General features: G+C 59.6%; 1 non-coding gene across 1 annotated transcript; it reads left to right on the top strand.

The window, feature by feature from the left end:
• The first annotated feature begins 11568 nt into the window (after window positions 1–11568).
• Window positions 11569–11687, top strand: LOC131866297 (5S ribosomal RNA). The gene has a single exon (XR_009364917.1). It is a non-coding gene; the product is annotated as a 5S ribosomal RNA (ribosomal RNA).
• Window positions 11688–15000: the final 3313 nt, after the last annotated feature.

Here is a 15000-nt window from a genome sequence, read left to right as displayed (position 1 = left end):
CAAGGCCAGAGATCGGACTGCTACGATTTACCCCAACAATCATCGTGCCACTCTTCGCAGAGAGGTGATAGACGCCAACGAGCCCGCGCATAGCAATCGAGGTGTAAAAAGGGCGTTGAAGGCAGGAAGCCTGGACGAAAGAGGCTACGAGGTCACCTCGAAGCGGTCTAAGAATCGGGCGCACTTGGGGCGACTACCAGTGCCAACCCCTTATCCCGCGGTGCGTCCGACACACAGAAATTTCCAAGGCGGCCAAGGAGCCTCCCCGCATAGCAATCGGGGTGTGAGGTTACGGATGCAGCATTGATAGCAATCGAGGTGTGAGGCGAAGGATGCAGAAGTGAGAGCCGAGGGATGTAGCAGAGATAGCAATCGGGGTGTGTGATGCAGAAGAGATAGCAATCGAGGTGTGCGGTGGGAAGGGCCCAGCAGCCAGAATGCATGAAGCGACGGATGAAGCAGTGATGACAACCGGGCTGTGAGGAGAGGAGGGATGCAGCCAAGAAAGCAATCAGGGCTCGAGGCAAGGGATGCATCAAGGATAGCAATCATGTTGTGAGGCGAGATTCCAAAGGCTAAACGTGAGAGGCTGCAGGGTCGACTCAGAGAGGTCTATGCATGTGAGAGGCTGAAAGCAAGGTCGACTCGGAGCGGTCTATGCATCGGGCGCGCTTGGGGCGACTACCAGTGCCAACCCCTTATCCCGCGACGCGTCCGACAAAGAGAACGTTCCAAGGCGGCAGAGGAGGTTACCAGCCGAAGGATGCAGTAGCAATAACAGGTATAGTTCCGCGGCGGCCGAGAAGACTCACCGCATAGGAATCGGGATGCGAGGCGAGGGATGCGGCGGGAAGGCCCCGACGGCTAAACGGAAGAGGCTGCAGGGCCGCCTCGGAATGGTCCAAGCATCGGATGCGATTGGGACGACTACCAGTGCCAACCCCTTATCCCGCGATGCGTCCGATACACAGATAGTTCCAAGGCGGCCGAGGAGCCTCACCGCATATCAATCGGGGTGCGAGGCGAGGGATGGGGCGGGAAGGCCCCAACGGCTAGACGGAAGAGGCTTCAGGGCCACCTCGGAATGGTCCAAGCATCGGACGCGCTTGGGGCGACTGCCAGTGCCAACCCCTTATCCCGCGATGCGTCCGATACACAGATGGTTCCAAGGCGGCCGAGGAGCCTCACCGCATAGCAATCGGGGGTGCGAGGCGAGGGATGGGGCGGGAAGGCCCCAACGGCTAGACGGAAGAGGCTTCAGGGCCGCCTAGGAATGGTCCAAGCATCGGACACGCTTGGGGCGACTACCAGTGACAGCCCCCTATCCCGCGATGCGTCCGATATGAAGATGGTTCCAAGGCGGCCGAGGAGCCTCACCGCATAGCAATCGGGGTGCGAGGTGGGGGATGCGGCAAGATGGCCCCAACGGCTAGACGGAAGAGGCCACAGGGCCGCGTCGGAATAGTCCAAGCATCGGACGCGCTTGGGGCGACTACCAGTGACAACCCCTTATCCCGCGATGCGTCCGATACGAAGATAGTTCCAAGGCGGCCGAGGAGCCTCACCGCATAGCAATCGGGGTGCGAGGTGGGGGATGCGGCGAGATGGCCCCAACGGCTAGACGGAAGAGGCTGCAGGGCCGCCTCGGAATAGTCCAAGCATCGGACGCGCTTGGGGCCACTACCAGTGACAACCCCTTATCCCGCGATGCGTCCGATACGAAGATAGTTCCAAGGCGGCCGAAGAGCCTCACCGCATAGCAATCGGGGTGCGAGGTGGGGGATGCGGCGAGATGGCCCCAACGGCTAGACGGAAGAGGCCACAGGGCCGCCTCGGAATAGTCCAAGCATCGGACGCGCTTGGGGCGACTACCAGTGACAACCCCTTATCCCGCGATGCGTCCGATACGAAGATAGTTCCCAGGCGGCCGAGGAGCCTCACCGCATAGCAATCGGGGTGCGAGGCGAGGGATGCGGCGAGATGGCCCCAAAGGCTAGACGGAAGAGGCTGCAGGGCTGCCTCGGAATAGTCCAAGCATCGGACGCGCTTGGGGCGACTACCACTGCCAACCCCTTATCCCGCGATGCGTCCGATACACAGATAGTTCCGAGGCGGCCGAGGAGGTGGGGGATGCAGCGAGATGGCCCCAACGGCTAGACGGAAGAGGCTGCAGGGCCGCCTCGGAATAGTCCAAGCATCGGACGCGCTTGGGGCGACTACCAGTGACAACCCCTTATCCCGCGATGCGTCCGATACACAGATAGTTCCGAGGCGGCCAAGGAGCCTCACCGCATAGCAATCGTGGTGCGAGGTGGGGGATGCGGCGAGATGGCCCCAACGGCTAGACGGAAGAGGCTGCAGGGCCGCCTCGGAATGGTCCAAGCATCGGATGCGCTTGGGGCGACTACCACTGCCAACCCCTTATCCCGCGATGCGTCCGATACACAGATAGTTCCAAGGCGGCCGAGGAGCCTCACAGCATAGCAATCGGGGTGCGAGGCGAGGGATGCGGCGAGAAAGCCCCAACGGCTAGAGGGAAGAGGCTTCAGGTCCGCCTCGGAATGGTCCAAGCATCGGACGCGCTTGGGGCGACTACCAGTGACAACCCCTTATCCCGCGACGCGTCCGATACACAGATAGTTCCAAGGCGGCCGAGGAGCCTCACCGCATAGCAATCGGGGTGCGAGGCGAGGGATGCGGCGAGAAGGACCCAACGGCTAGACGGAAGAGGCTTCGGGGCCGCCTCGGAATGGTCCAAGCATCGGACGCGCTTGGGGCGACTACCAGTGACAACCCCTTATCCCGCGACGCGTCCGATACACAGATAGTTCCAAGGCGGCCGAGGAGCCTCACCGCATAGCAATCGGGGTGCGAGGCGAGGGATGCGGCGAGAAGGACCCAACGGCTACACGGAAGAGGCTTCGGGGCCGCCTCGGAATGGTCCAAGCATCGGACGCGCTTGGGGCGACTACCAGTGACAACCCCTTATCCCGCGACGCGTCCGATACACAGATAGTTCCAAGGCGGCCGAGGAGCCTCACCGCATAGCAATCGGGGTGCGAGGCGAGGGATGCGGCGAGAAGGACCCAACGGCTAGACGGAAGAGGCTTCGGGTCCGCCTCGGAATGGTCCAAGCATCGGACGCGCTTGGGGCGACTACCAGTGACAACCCCTTATCCCGCGACGCGTCCGATACACAGATAGTTCCGAGGCGGCCGAGGAGCCTCACCGCATAGCAATCGGGGTGCGAGGCGAGGGATGCGGCGAGAAGGACCCAACGGCTAGACGGAAGAGGCTTCGGGTCCGCCTCGGAATGGTCCAAGCATCGGACGCGCTTGGGGCGACTACCAGTGACAACCCCTTATCCCGCGACGCGTCCGATACACAGATAGTTCCAAGGCGGCCGAGGAGCCTCACCGCATAGCAATCGGGGTGCGAGGCGAGGGATGCGGCGAGAAGGACCCAACGGCTAGACGGAAGAGGCTTCGGGTCCGCCTCGGAATGGTCCAAGCATCGGACGCGCTTGGGGCGACTACCAGTGACAACCCCTTATCCCGCGACGCGTCCGATACACAGATAGTTCCGAGGCGGCCGAGGAGCCTCACCGCATAGCAATCGGGGTGCGAGGCGAAGGATGCGGCGAGAAGGACCCAACGGCTAGACGGAAGAGGCTTCGGGTCCGCCTCGGAATGGTCCAAGCATCGGACGCGCTTGGGGCGACTACCAGTGACAACCCCTTATCCCGCGACGCGTCCGATACACAGATAGTTCCGAGGCGGCCGAGGAGCCTCACCGCATAGCAATCGGGGTGCGAGGCGAGGGATGCGGCGAGAAGGACCCAACGGCTAGACGGAAGAGGCTTCAGGGCCGCCTCGGAATGGTCCAAGCATCGGACGCGCTTGGGGCGACTACCAATGACAACCCCTTATCCCGCGACGCGTCCGATACACAGATAGTTCCGAGGCGGCCGAGGAGCCTCACCGCATAGCAATCGGGGTGCGAGGCGAGGGATGCGGCGAGAAGGACCCAACGGCTAGACGGAAGAGGCTTCAGGGCCGCCTCGGAATGGTCCAAGCATCGGACGCGCTTGGGGCGACTACCAGTGACAACCCCTTATCCCGCGACGCGTCCGATACACAGATAGTTCCGAGGCGGCCGAGGAGCCTCACCGCATAGCAATCGGGGTGCGAGGCGAGGGATGCGGCGAGAAGGACCCAACGGCTAGACGGAAGAGGCTTCAGGGCCGCCTCGGAATGGTCCAAGCATCGGACGCGCTTGGGGCGACTACCGTTGCCAACCCCTTATCCCGCGATGCGTCTGATACACAGATAGTTCCGAGGCGGCCGAGGAGCCTCACCGCATAGCAATCGGGTTGCGAGGCAGATTATTGGGAAGGGAACCCCCTGGGATGCGGCTCAAGCAGTGCCCAAAGGGACTGGAATGCGGAATCACATCGAGAGACCCAAATGCTATACGAGGGCTCAAATCGAATTATCGATTTGGCCACGACATGGACGCATCGGAACGACTACCTTTGCCGAACCACTCGCAATTGCATCCATACCGAAACCAATAGACATTTCCGTTAGAGCCCTCGCATAGCATTCGGGAATCTCGCATGCCCCTCTAAATCGACCAATGCTGGCGCTCAATGAAAATCCGAGCGCTACCACCGTTCGAGCGCCAGCATTGGTCGAGTTAGAGGGGCACGGGGGAGAATGCTCCAGTCAACACCTCCCCTATATAAGTTATTTGTCCGATTCTCGCACAACCGTAGTCTGCCTCGTCGAATCAAACAACGGTCCCAGATTCCGACTTCCGTTCCGTAGAGACCCAAAAGCTAGATGGAGGCTCGCAAGAAAGAGAGTCGGCGCATAGCAATCGGGTTTCTCGAACGTTTAGGGACCGAGCTCACTTGCGGATAGGGCAAAATCCGCCAAGCAACCCAAAAGCTAGACGGGGGCTCGAATCGAATCGCCTAGGCGGCCACAACAACGACGTGTTGGATCGACTACCAGTGCCAAACCATTCAGCAAGACTAGTCTGTGTCGAGGCCGGATAGAGATTCTCAGAGAGCGCCCGCATAGCATTTAGGAGACCTGCCGCGTCCCTCACACTCGACAAATGGTGGTGCACGTTTATAAATCCGAGCGATCCCAACCCTTTCAAGCACCAACATCGGTCGAGATAGAGGGGCACGGAGGGGGCTGCGTGAGACAACACAGTCCCCTATATAAGTTATTTGTCCGATTCTCACACATCCGAAGAATGGTCATCAAATCGGACAACAGCCCAAACTTCCGACTTCCGTCCCAGAAAGCCCAAGAGCTATCTAAAACGTTCATGGCCGGAACTCGATCGCGGCTATACCAGTCCGCCAAGCAACCCAAAAGCTAGACTGGAGCTCTAGTCGAATCACCTCTGTGGCCATTGCAAGGACGTGTTGGAGCGACTACCATTGCCGAACCATTCCGCAGGTCGAGTCCATACCAAGGCCGCATAGAGATTCACGATGAGCTCCTGCATAGCAATCAGGAGACTTGCCGTGTCCATCACAATCGATAAATCCTGGTGCAAGATTTTTGCATCCGAGCGCTCCAACCAGTCGAGCACCAGCATCAATCGACATAAACGGGCACGGGGGGAGGATGCTCGAGAACACTACCTCCCCTATATAAGTTATTTGTCCGATTCTCAAGCAGCCGAAGTCTGGTCATCGAATCGGGTCAAAGACCACAACTTCCGACTTTACCCACAATGCAAGTCATCGAATCGAACATCGGCCCCCGAGTCGGACTCCATGCGTATGTCAGGTCATCGGACCCAAATTCCGCCTTCCTGCGCATGGCGGGCCATCAATATCAACTCGGTCATCGGACCCAAACTCCGCCTTTTTGCGTATGGCACGCCTTCAAATCGGTCATCGGACCCAAATTCCGCCTTCCTGTGCATGGCGGGCCATCAACATCAACTCGGTCATCGGACCCAAATTCCGCCTTTCTGCGCATGGCACGCCATCAACTCGGTCATCGGACCCAAATTCCGCCTTCCTGCGCATGGCAGGTCATCGGACACAAATTCAGACCTCGCCAATATGCCTACGTATCGAATCGGTCATCGGACCCAACTTCCGACTTCATCCATACTGTAGGGTCTTTGAGGTTGGCGCGGTGCGCTCAACCCAGGGAGTCGACCCATCGAAGCATACACCTCCCCTATATAAGCTATTTGTCCGATTCCCACACCTGTGTAGTTTGCACCTCTGACCAGGACATCGACCCCAACTTCCGAACTCGACTGCAACGACGGCACCAGCGCCTTGGTGCGCACCTTGCGACGCACAGTCCCAACATTCGCCTTCCTGCACATGGCAGGTCATCGGACCCAAATTCCGACCTCGCGAGTATGCCTACATATCGAATCGGTCATCGGACCCAACTTCCGACTTCATCCATACCGTAGGGTCTTTGAGGTTGGCGCGGTGCGCTCAACCCGGGGAGTCGACCCAACGAAGCATACACCTCCCCTATATAAGCTATTTGTCCGATTCCCACACCTGTGTAGTTTGCACCTCCGATCAAGACATCGACCCCAACTTCCGAACTCGCCTCCAACGACCGAACCAGCGCCTTGGTGCGCACCTTGCAACGCACAGTGCCAACATTCGCCTTCCTGCACGTGGCAGGTCATCGGACCCAAATTCCGACCTCGCGAGTATGCCTACATATCGAATCGGTCATCGGACCCAACTTCCGACTTCATCCATACCGTAGGGTCTTTGAGGTTGGCGCGGTGCGCTCAACCCGGGGAGTCGACCCAACGAAGCATACACCTCCCCTATATAAGCTATTTGTCCGATTCCCACACCTGTGTAGCTTGCACCTCCGATCAGGACATCGACCCCAACTTCCGAACTCGACTAAAAAGACCGCACCAGCGCCTTGGTGTGCACCTTGCAACGCACAGTGTCAACATTCGCCTTCCTGCACATGGCAGGTCATCGGACCCAAATTCCGACCTCATGAGCATACCTACTAATCGAATTGGTCATCGGACCCAACTTCCGACTTCATCCATACCGTAGGGTCTTTGAGGTTGGCGCGGTGCGCTCAACCTGGGGAGTCGACCCATCGAAGCATACACCTCCCCTATATAAGCTATTTGTCCGATTCCGACACCTGTGTAGTTTGCACCTCCGCTCAGGACATCGACCCCAACTTCCGAACTCGCCTGCAACGACCGAACCAGCGCCTTGGTGCGCACCAAAAGTGCGCACTTTTGGAGGGCACTTTTGTGCGCTCCAAAGGTGCGCACTTTTGGAGGGCACTTTTCTGCGCTCCAAAGGTGCGCACTTTTGGAGGGCACTTTTTGGAGGGCACTTTTCTGCGCTCCAAAGGTGCGCACTTTTGGAGGGCACTTTTTGGAGGGCACTTTTCTGCGCTCCAAAGGTGCGCACTTTTGGAGGGCACTTTTTGGAGGGCACTTTTCTGCGCTCCAAAGGTGCGCACTTTTGGAGGGCACTTTTTGGAGGGCACTTTTCTGCGCTCCAAAGGTGCGCACTTTTGGAGGGCACTTTTTGGAGGGCACTTTTCTGCGCTCCAAAGGTGCGCACTTTTGGAGGGCACTTTTCTGCGCTCCAAAGGTGCGCACTTTTGGAGGGCACTTTTTGGAGGGCACTTTTCTGCGCTCCAAAGGTGCGCACTTTTGGAGGGCACTTTTCTGCGCTCCAAAGGTGCGCACTTTTGGAGGGCACTTTTTGGAGGGCACTTTTCTGCGCTCCAAAGGTGCGCACTTTTGGAGGGCACTTTTGTGCACTCCAAAGGTGCGCACTTTTGGAGGGCACTTTTCCTGTGCTCCAAAGGTGCACACCTAGGTGAGCACCTTCGACCACACCTTGTAGCACACCAAACTCTGACTTTCGACTTCATCCGCAATGCAGGGTCTTTGAGGTTGGCGCAATGCGCACAACCAGGGGAGTCGACCCATCAAACCCAACACCTCCCCTATATAAGCTATTTGTCTGATTCTCATACATGCGTAGCCTGCAGGAGCAATTAGGACATCGACCCCAACTTTCGGCTTCTAAACGAAAACAAGGTCTTTGAGGTTGGTGTAATGCGAACAACTAGGGGAGTCAACCCATCAAACCCAACACCTCCCCTATATAAGCTATTTGTCTGATTCTCATACATGTGTAGTCTACAGGAGCAATTAGGACATCGACCCCAACTTTTGACTTCTTAACGAAAACAAGGTCTTTGAGGTTGACGTAATGCGCACAACCAGGGGAGTCGACCCATCAAACCCAACACCTCCCCTATATAAGCTATTTGTCCGATTCTCATACATGTGTAGCCTGCAGGAGCCATTAGGACATTGACCCCAACTTTTGACTTCTTAACGAAAACAAGGTCTTTGAGGTTGGCGTAATGCGCACAACCAAGGGAGTTGACCCATCAAACCCAACACCTCCCCTATATAAGCTATTTGTCTGATTCTCATACATGTGTAGCCTGCAACAACGATTAGGACATCCACCCCAACTTCTGAATTCGTCTGCGTTGACCGCACCAAAGGTGCACGCCTTGGTGCTCACCAAAATCCGACTTCCGACTTCTTCTGCTATGCGGGGTCTTTGAGGTTGGCGCAGTGCGCACAACCAGGGGAGTCAACCCACCGAATGCAACACCTCCCCTATATAAGCTATTTGTCTGATTCTCATACATGCGTAGACTGCAGCAATGATTAGGACATCCACCCCAACTTTTGACTTCTTAAACAAGACAGGGTCTTTGAAGTTGGTGCAGTGCACACAACCAGGGGAGTCGACCCATCAAACGCAACACCTCCCCTATATAAAGCTATTTGTCCGATTCTCATACGTGTAGTCTGCAGCAGCGATTAGGACATCGACCCCAACTTCCGAATTCGTTTGCATTGACCGCACCAAAGGTGCACGCCTTGGTGTGCACCCTGGAGTGCACTTTGGTGCTCACCTCGGTGCACACTTTGGTGTGCACCTCGGTGTGCACCAAAGGTGCGCACCTTGGAGCGCACCAAAGGTGTACACTTTGGAGCGCACCACATAGGGTCTTTGAGAGGTTGGCGCAGTGCGCACACCAAGGTGGGTGTTGAGGTGCGTGCCGAGGTGGGTGGGTGCTAGGGTGCGCTCCATGGTGGGTGCCAGGGTGGGTGCGTGCTAGGGTGGATTCCAAAGAGGGTCATAGGGTGGGTGCCAAGGTGGGTTGGTGATATAGTGGGTTCAAAGGTGGGTACTAGGGTGGGTTCCAAGGTGGGTCACAAGTTGGGTGCCAGGATGCGTGGGTGTTAGGTTGGGTGCCAAGGTGGGCTCCTGCGTGGGTGGGTGCTAGGGTGGGTTTCAAGGTGGACGCGAGGGCGGGTGCCAAGGTGGGTAACAAGTTGGGTGTTAGGATGGGTGAGTGCTAGAGTGGGTGCCAAGGTGGGTGGGTGCTAAGGTGGATGCCAAGGTGGTTCACAGGGTGGGTGGGTTCTAGGGTGAGTTCCAAGGTGGGTCACAGGTTCAGTGCTAGGGTGGGTGTCAAGGCGGGTGTCGAGGTGCCTGGGTGCTAGGGTGTGGATGCCAATGTGGGTCATAGGGTGGGTACTAGGGTGGGCTGCAATGTGGGTGCCAAGGTGGGTAACATGCTCGGTGGGTTCTAAATTGGGTGCCAGGGTGGGTGTGCACCCACCTTGCCCGAGGTGGGTGCCAAGGTGCCAGTGTGGGTGGGTGCTAAGGTGGATGCCAAGGTGGGTGAGAAGGTGGGTGATAGGTTGAGTGGTAGGATGGGTGGGTGCCAAGATGGGTCACAGGGTGGGTGCAAGGGTGGGTAGGTGCTAGGGTTGGTGTCAGGGTGGGTGGGTGCTAGGTTGGGTTCCAAGGTGGGTGCGAGGGTGAGTGTCAAGGTGGGTCACAGGTTAGGTGCTAGGATGGGTGAGTGCTAGGGTGCAAAGGTGCCAGGGTGGGTGCTAGGATGGGTCGATGCTAGGGTGAGTGGCAAGGTGGGTCCACAAGTGTCAAGGTGGGTGCCGAGGTGGGTGCCAAGTCGGCGACTGCTATGGTGGATGCCAAGGTGGGTCACGGGGTGGGTGCCAAGTTGCTAGGTTGGGTTCCAAGGTGGGTGCCAACGTGGGTGCTAGGGTGCGTGGGTTAAAGGGTGTGTCACAACGTGGGTGCCAGGATGGGTGCGCACCCACACTGGCCAAGACGGGTGCGGGTGCAAGGTTGGGTTCCAAGCCCGGTCACAGGCTGGGTGCTAGGATGGGTGGGTGCCAAGGTGGGCACCAGGGTGGGTGCACCCACCCTGGCCAAGGTGGGTCACGGGGTGGGTCCTAGGGTGGGTAACGGGGTGGGTACTAAGGTGCGTGCCAAGGTGGGTCATAGGGTGGGTGCCAAGGTGGGCACCAGGGTGGGTGTGCACCAACCCTAGCCAGGGTAGGTCACGGGGTGGTTGTCGGGGTGGGCGTCAAGGAGCCAAGGTGGGTGGCAAGTAGCCAAGTTGCGTGCCAAGGTGGGTGTCGGGGTGGGTGCCAAGGATCCAAGGTGGGTGCCAAGGAACCAAGGTGGGTGTCTGGGTGGGTGCCGAGGTGGGAGCCAGGGTGGGTCCCAAGGTGAGTGCAAAGGTGGGTGCCAGGGTCAAGGTGAGTGCCAATGTGGGTTCCAAGGTGCCAGGGTCAGGGTGAGTGCCAATGTGGGTTCAAAGGTGCTAAGTTGGGTGCGAGGTTGGGTGCGAGGGTGGGTGGGTGCCAAGGTGTGCTAGGTGGAAGCCCGGGTGGGTCGGCATCCCATGGGTGTCGAGTTGGGTGCCTGATGGGTGCTTCTTGTCAAGTTTTAGTCGTCGGGACTCATTTCGAGCCTTAGAGGTCGTTTCTTGTCCGGTTGCCCTGTCTTCGACCTGGGAACCCAATTTTGGTCCTCGGGTCCCATTTTTTTTTGTCTCGCATCCCACTTTTGGCCTGTGGCCTTTTCGGGGTCGATTCTCGTTTTGGGCATCAGAGCATGTTTCTTCTCCTAAAACCCAATATTTGTTTATTAAGTCTCGGAACACATTTTTGTTCTCGTGGACCCATCATGGGTCTTGGAACGCATTTGTGGTCCTTGGGTCCCATTTTGCATCCCGAAACTTGTGTTTTGGTGCTTGATCCCTATTTTGGGTGCCCACCTTGCACCAAGTGCGCACCCGGGGCAAACCGAGCGCCTTGGTGCACCAGGGCAAGATCGAGCGTGCACCCGAGGCGCCCCGAACATGCACCAAGGTGCACTCGGCCCACATGTGAGCGCAGGTCGTTGCGCCCGAGGTGGTGTGTGGGCACCGCGTTGCAGACGGGACACTGCACGCACACGACGCCCCCTCCAGGTGCACGCACGTAGGCCGGGCCGGGTGCACACCCGACGCCCTAGCAAGGTGCGCGCACCCGGGCAGGGCTCACACTTGGCGAACGGGGCGCACTTCGCGAGGGAGGGTGTGCACCTCGACGGGGGTGGGTGGCCGGGGTGGATTCGCACGTGGGTCGCGGTTTGCTAAGTACACACTGCGACAAGCTCATAACGGGTGCGATCATACCAGCGTTAGTGCACCGGATCCCATCAGAACTCCGCAGTTAAGCGCGCTTGGGCCGGAGTAGTACTGGGATGGGTGACCTCCCGGGAAGTCCCGGTGTTGCACCCTTTTTTAGTTTTTCGCCGGGCGTCGCAATGCTATTTGAATAAACCTTTTGCCCGTTTGCGTTCTCGTCGGGGCCGGGCCGGGCCGGGGTGCGCTGCCCGCACTACCGCGCGCGCGGGGGCGACACCGAGCGCGCACCCGAGGCGCCCCGAGCACACAGGCCACGGTGCAACCCGGGCGTTGTGCGCGCACCCCGGTGCGCCCGAGGTGCTGCGCGCGCACCCAGGTGAAATCGGTGTGCACCTCGGCCAGTGCGCGCTCGGTCGAGTCGCGCACGTTGGCCAAGGTGCACGGTGATGTTTCTTACTCTAAGGTTCCGCACCAGACGCCCGGGACAGGTGAGCGAAGCTGGGCGGGGCCGGGTGCGCGGCCGGGGCAGGTGCACGCAGCTGGAGAGAGCTTTGGAGCACACTTCGGAGCGCACCAATGATGCGCTCCATTCAAAAGTTTCCTGAAAAGGCAAAAAAAGTTGAGATTATAGAATTTCCCACTTGAGAGATTGTAAAAAAAAAAAATTTAAAATGAAGGAAACGCGGGTGCCAAGGTGTGCGCAGCCCAGCCAAGGTGTGCGCACCAAGGCGCCCACCCTGGCGAAGGTGCACGCAAGGTGCGCACCCGAGGCAAACCGGACAATTAACCCAACTTTCGACTTCGCGCGCACCTTGGAGCGCACTTCGGAGCGCTCCTTGGTGCGCACCAATCTTGGGCACCTCGGAGTGCACCATGGCGCCCACCAAGGTGCGCACCCGGGGCAAACCGAGCTCCGACTTCGTGCGCACCTTGGAGCGCACGAAAGGTGCGCACCATGGCGCCCACCAAGGTGCGCAGCCCAGCCAAGGCGTGCGCATCAAGGTGCGCACCCTGGCGAAGGTGCGCACCCGGGGCAAACCGAGCTCCGACTTCGTGCGCACCTTGGAGCGCACAAAAGGTGCGCAACCCAGCCAAGGTGTGCGCACCCCGGTCAAACCGAGCTCCGAATCGTGCGCACCAGAGGTGCACGCCATCGTGCGCACCTTGGAGCACACTTCGGAGCCCTCCTTGGTGCGCGCCGATGTTGCGCACCTCGGAGCGCACCCGGGGAAAACAATGCAATTAACCCGACTTTCGACTTCGTGGGCACCTCGGAGCGCTCTCGGGTTCGCACCTCGGAGCACACCGAGGTGCGCACCTTTGATGCGCTGCCTTCACCAATTTCCAGAAAAGGCAAGAAAACATTGAGAAGGTGTGCGCACCGAGGTGCCCACCCTGGCGAAGGTGCACGCGAGGTGCGCACCCGGGGCAAACCGGGCTCCGACTTCGTGCACGCCGCACCTTGGAGCACACTTCGGAGCGCTCCTTGGTGCGCACCAGGGCGCGCAACCCAGCCGAGGTGCCCACCCCGGCGAAGGTGCACGCGAGGTGCGCACCCGGGGCAAACCGGGCTCCGACTTCGTGCACGCCATGGTGCCCACCGCGGCGAAGGTGCACGCGAGGTGCGCACCCGGGGCAAACCGGGCTCCGACTTCGTGCACGCCGCACCTTGGAGCACACTTCGGAGCGCTCCTTGGTGCGCACCATGGTGCCCACCAGGGCGCGCAACCCCGCCGAAGGTGCACGCGAGGTGCGCACCCGGGGCAAACCGGGCTCCGACTTCGTGCACGCCGCACCTTGGAGCACACTTCGGAGCGCTCCTTGGTGCGCACCATGGTGCCCACCAGGGCGCGCAACCCCGCCGAAGGTGCACGCGAGGTGCGCACCCGGGGCAAACCGGGCTCCGACTTCGTGCACGCCATGGTGCGCACCGCGGCGAAGGTGCGCACCCGGGGCAAACCGGGCTCCGACTTCGTGCACGCCGCACCTTGGAGCACACTTCGGAGCGCTCCTTGGTGCGCACCAGGGCGCGCAACCCAGCCGAGGTGCCCACCCCGGCGAAGGTGCACGCGAGGTGCGTACCCGGGGCAAACCGGGCTCCGACTTCGTGCACGCCGCACCTTGGAGCACACTTCGGAGCGCTCCTTGGTGCGCACCATGGTGCCCACCAGGCCGCGCAACCCAGCCAAGGTGTGCGCACCAAGGTGCACGCGAGGTGCGCACCCGGGGCAAACCGGGGTCCGACTTCGTGCACGCCGCACCTTGGAGCACACATCGGGGCGCTCCCGGGTTCGCACCGGCGTTGCGCACCGTGGTGGGCACCTCGGAGCACACCAAGGTGGGCAGCGAGGTGCGCACCTTTGATGCGATGCCTTCACTAATTTCCATAAAAGGCAAAAAAAAAACGAGATTTTAAAATTTCCGTTTTGAAAGATAGTGAGAAAAAGGGAATGCTGGTGCCATCTTGAGCCCGCCCTGGTGCGCAGCCCAGCCAAGGTGTGCGCACCAAGGTGCCCACCCTGGCGAAGGTGCGCGCCCGGGCAATTAACCCAACTTCCAACTTCGCGCGCGCCAGGGTGGGAGCGCACCCAACAACCGGGCCTGGGAAGAGCCAATGCGAGAAACCCCACCAAACGCTCTGACAAAAAAAGAGGGGGCGCTCCAGTAACCCCGCTTCGGAGCGCACCCTGGGCAAACCCAGCCAAGGTGCCCACCCCGGCCAAGGTGCAGGCGAGGTGCGCACCCGGGGCAAACCGGGCTCCGACAACGTGCACGCCGCACCTTGGAGCACACTTCGTAGCGCTCCCGGGTGCGCACCTCAGAGCACACCAAGGTGGGCAGCGAGGTGCGCACCTTTGATGCGCTGCCTTCACTAATTTCCAGAAAAGGCAAAAAAAAAAGGAGATTTTAAAATTTCCGTTTTGAAAGATAGTGAAAAAAACGGAACGCGCGTGCCATCTTGAGCCCGCCCTGGTGCGCAGCCCAGGTAAGGTGCCCACCCTGGCAAAGGTGCGCACCCGGGCAATTAACCCTACTTCCGACTTCGTGCGCGCCAGGGTGGCAACCGGGCCTCGGAAGAGCCAATGCGAGAAACCCCACCAAACGCTCCGACAAAAAAAGAGGCGGCGCTCCAATAACCCCGCTTCGGAGCGCAGCCGGGGCAAACCCAGCCAAGGTGCCCACCCCGACGAAGGTGCACGCGAGGTGCGCACCCGGGGCAAACCGGGCTCCGACAACGTGCACGCAGCACCTTGGAGCACACTTCGAAGCACTCCCGGGTGCCCACCGGCGTTGCGCACCGTGGTGGGCAGCGAGGTGCGCACCTTTGATGCGCTGCCTTCACTAATTTCCAGAAAAAGGCAAAAAAAAATGAGATTTTAAAATTTCCGTTTTGAAAGATAGTGAAAAAAAAGGAACGCGGGTGCCATCTTGAGCCCGCCCTGGTGCGCAGCCCAGGCAAGGCATG

This window comes from Cryptomeria japonica, unplaced genomic scaffold (genome assembly GCF_030272615.1).
Source record: "Cryptomeria japonica unplaced genomic scaffold, Sugi_1.0 HiC_scaffold_140, whole genome shotgun sequence".
In the NCBI taxonomy this organism is placed as follows: Eukaryota; Viridiplantae; Streptophyta; class Pinopsida; order Cupressales; family Cupressaceae; genus Cryptomeria; species Cryptomeria japonica.
The sequence above is the reverse complement of the archived record's forward strand: the minus strand, read 5'-3'. Positions and strand labels throughout refer to the sequence as shown.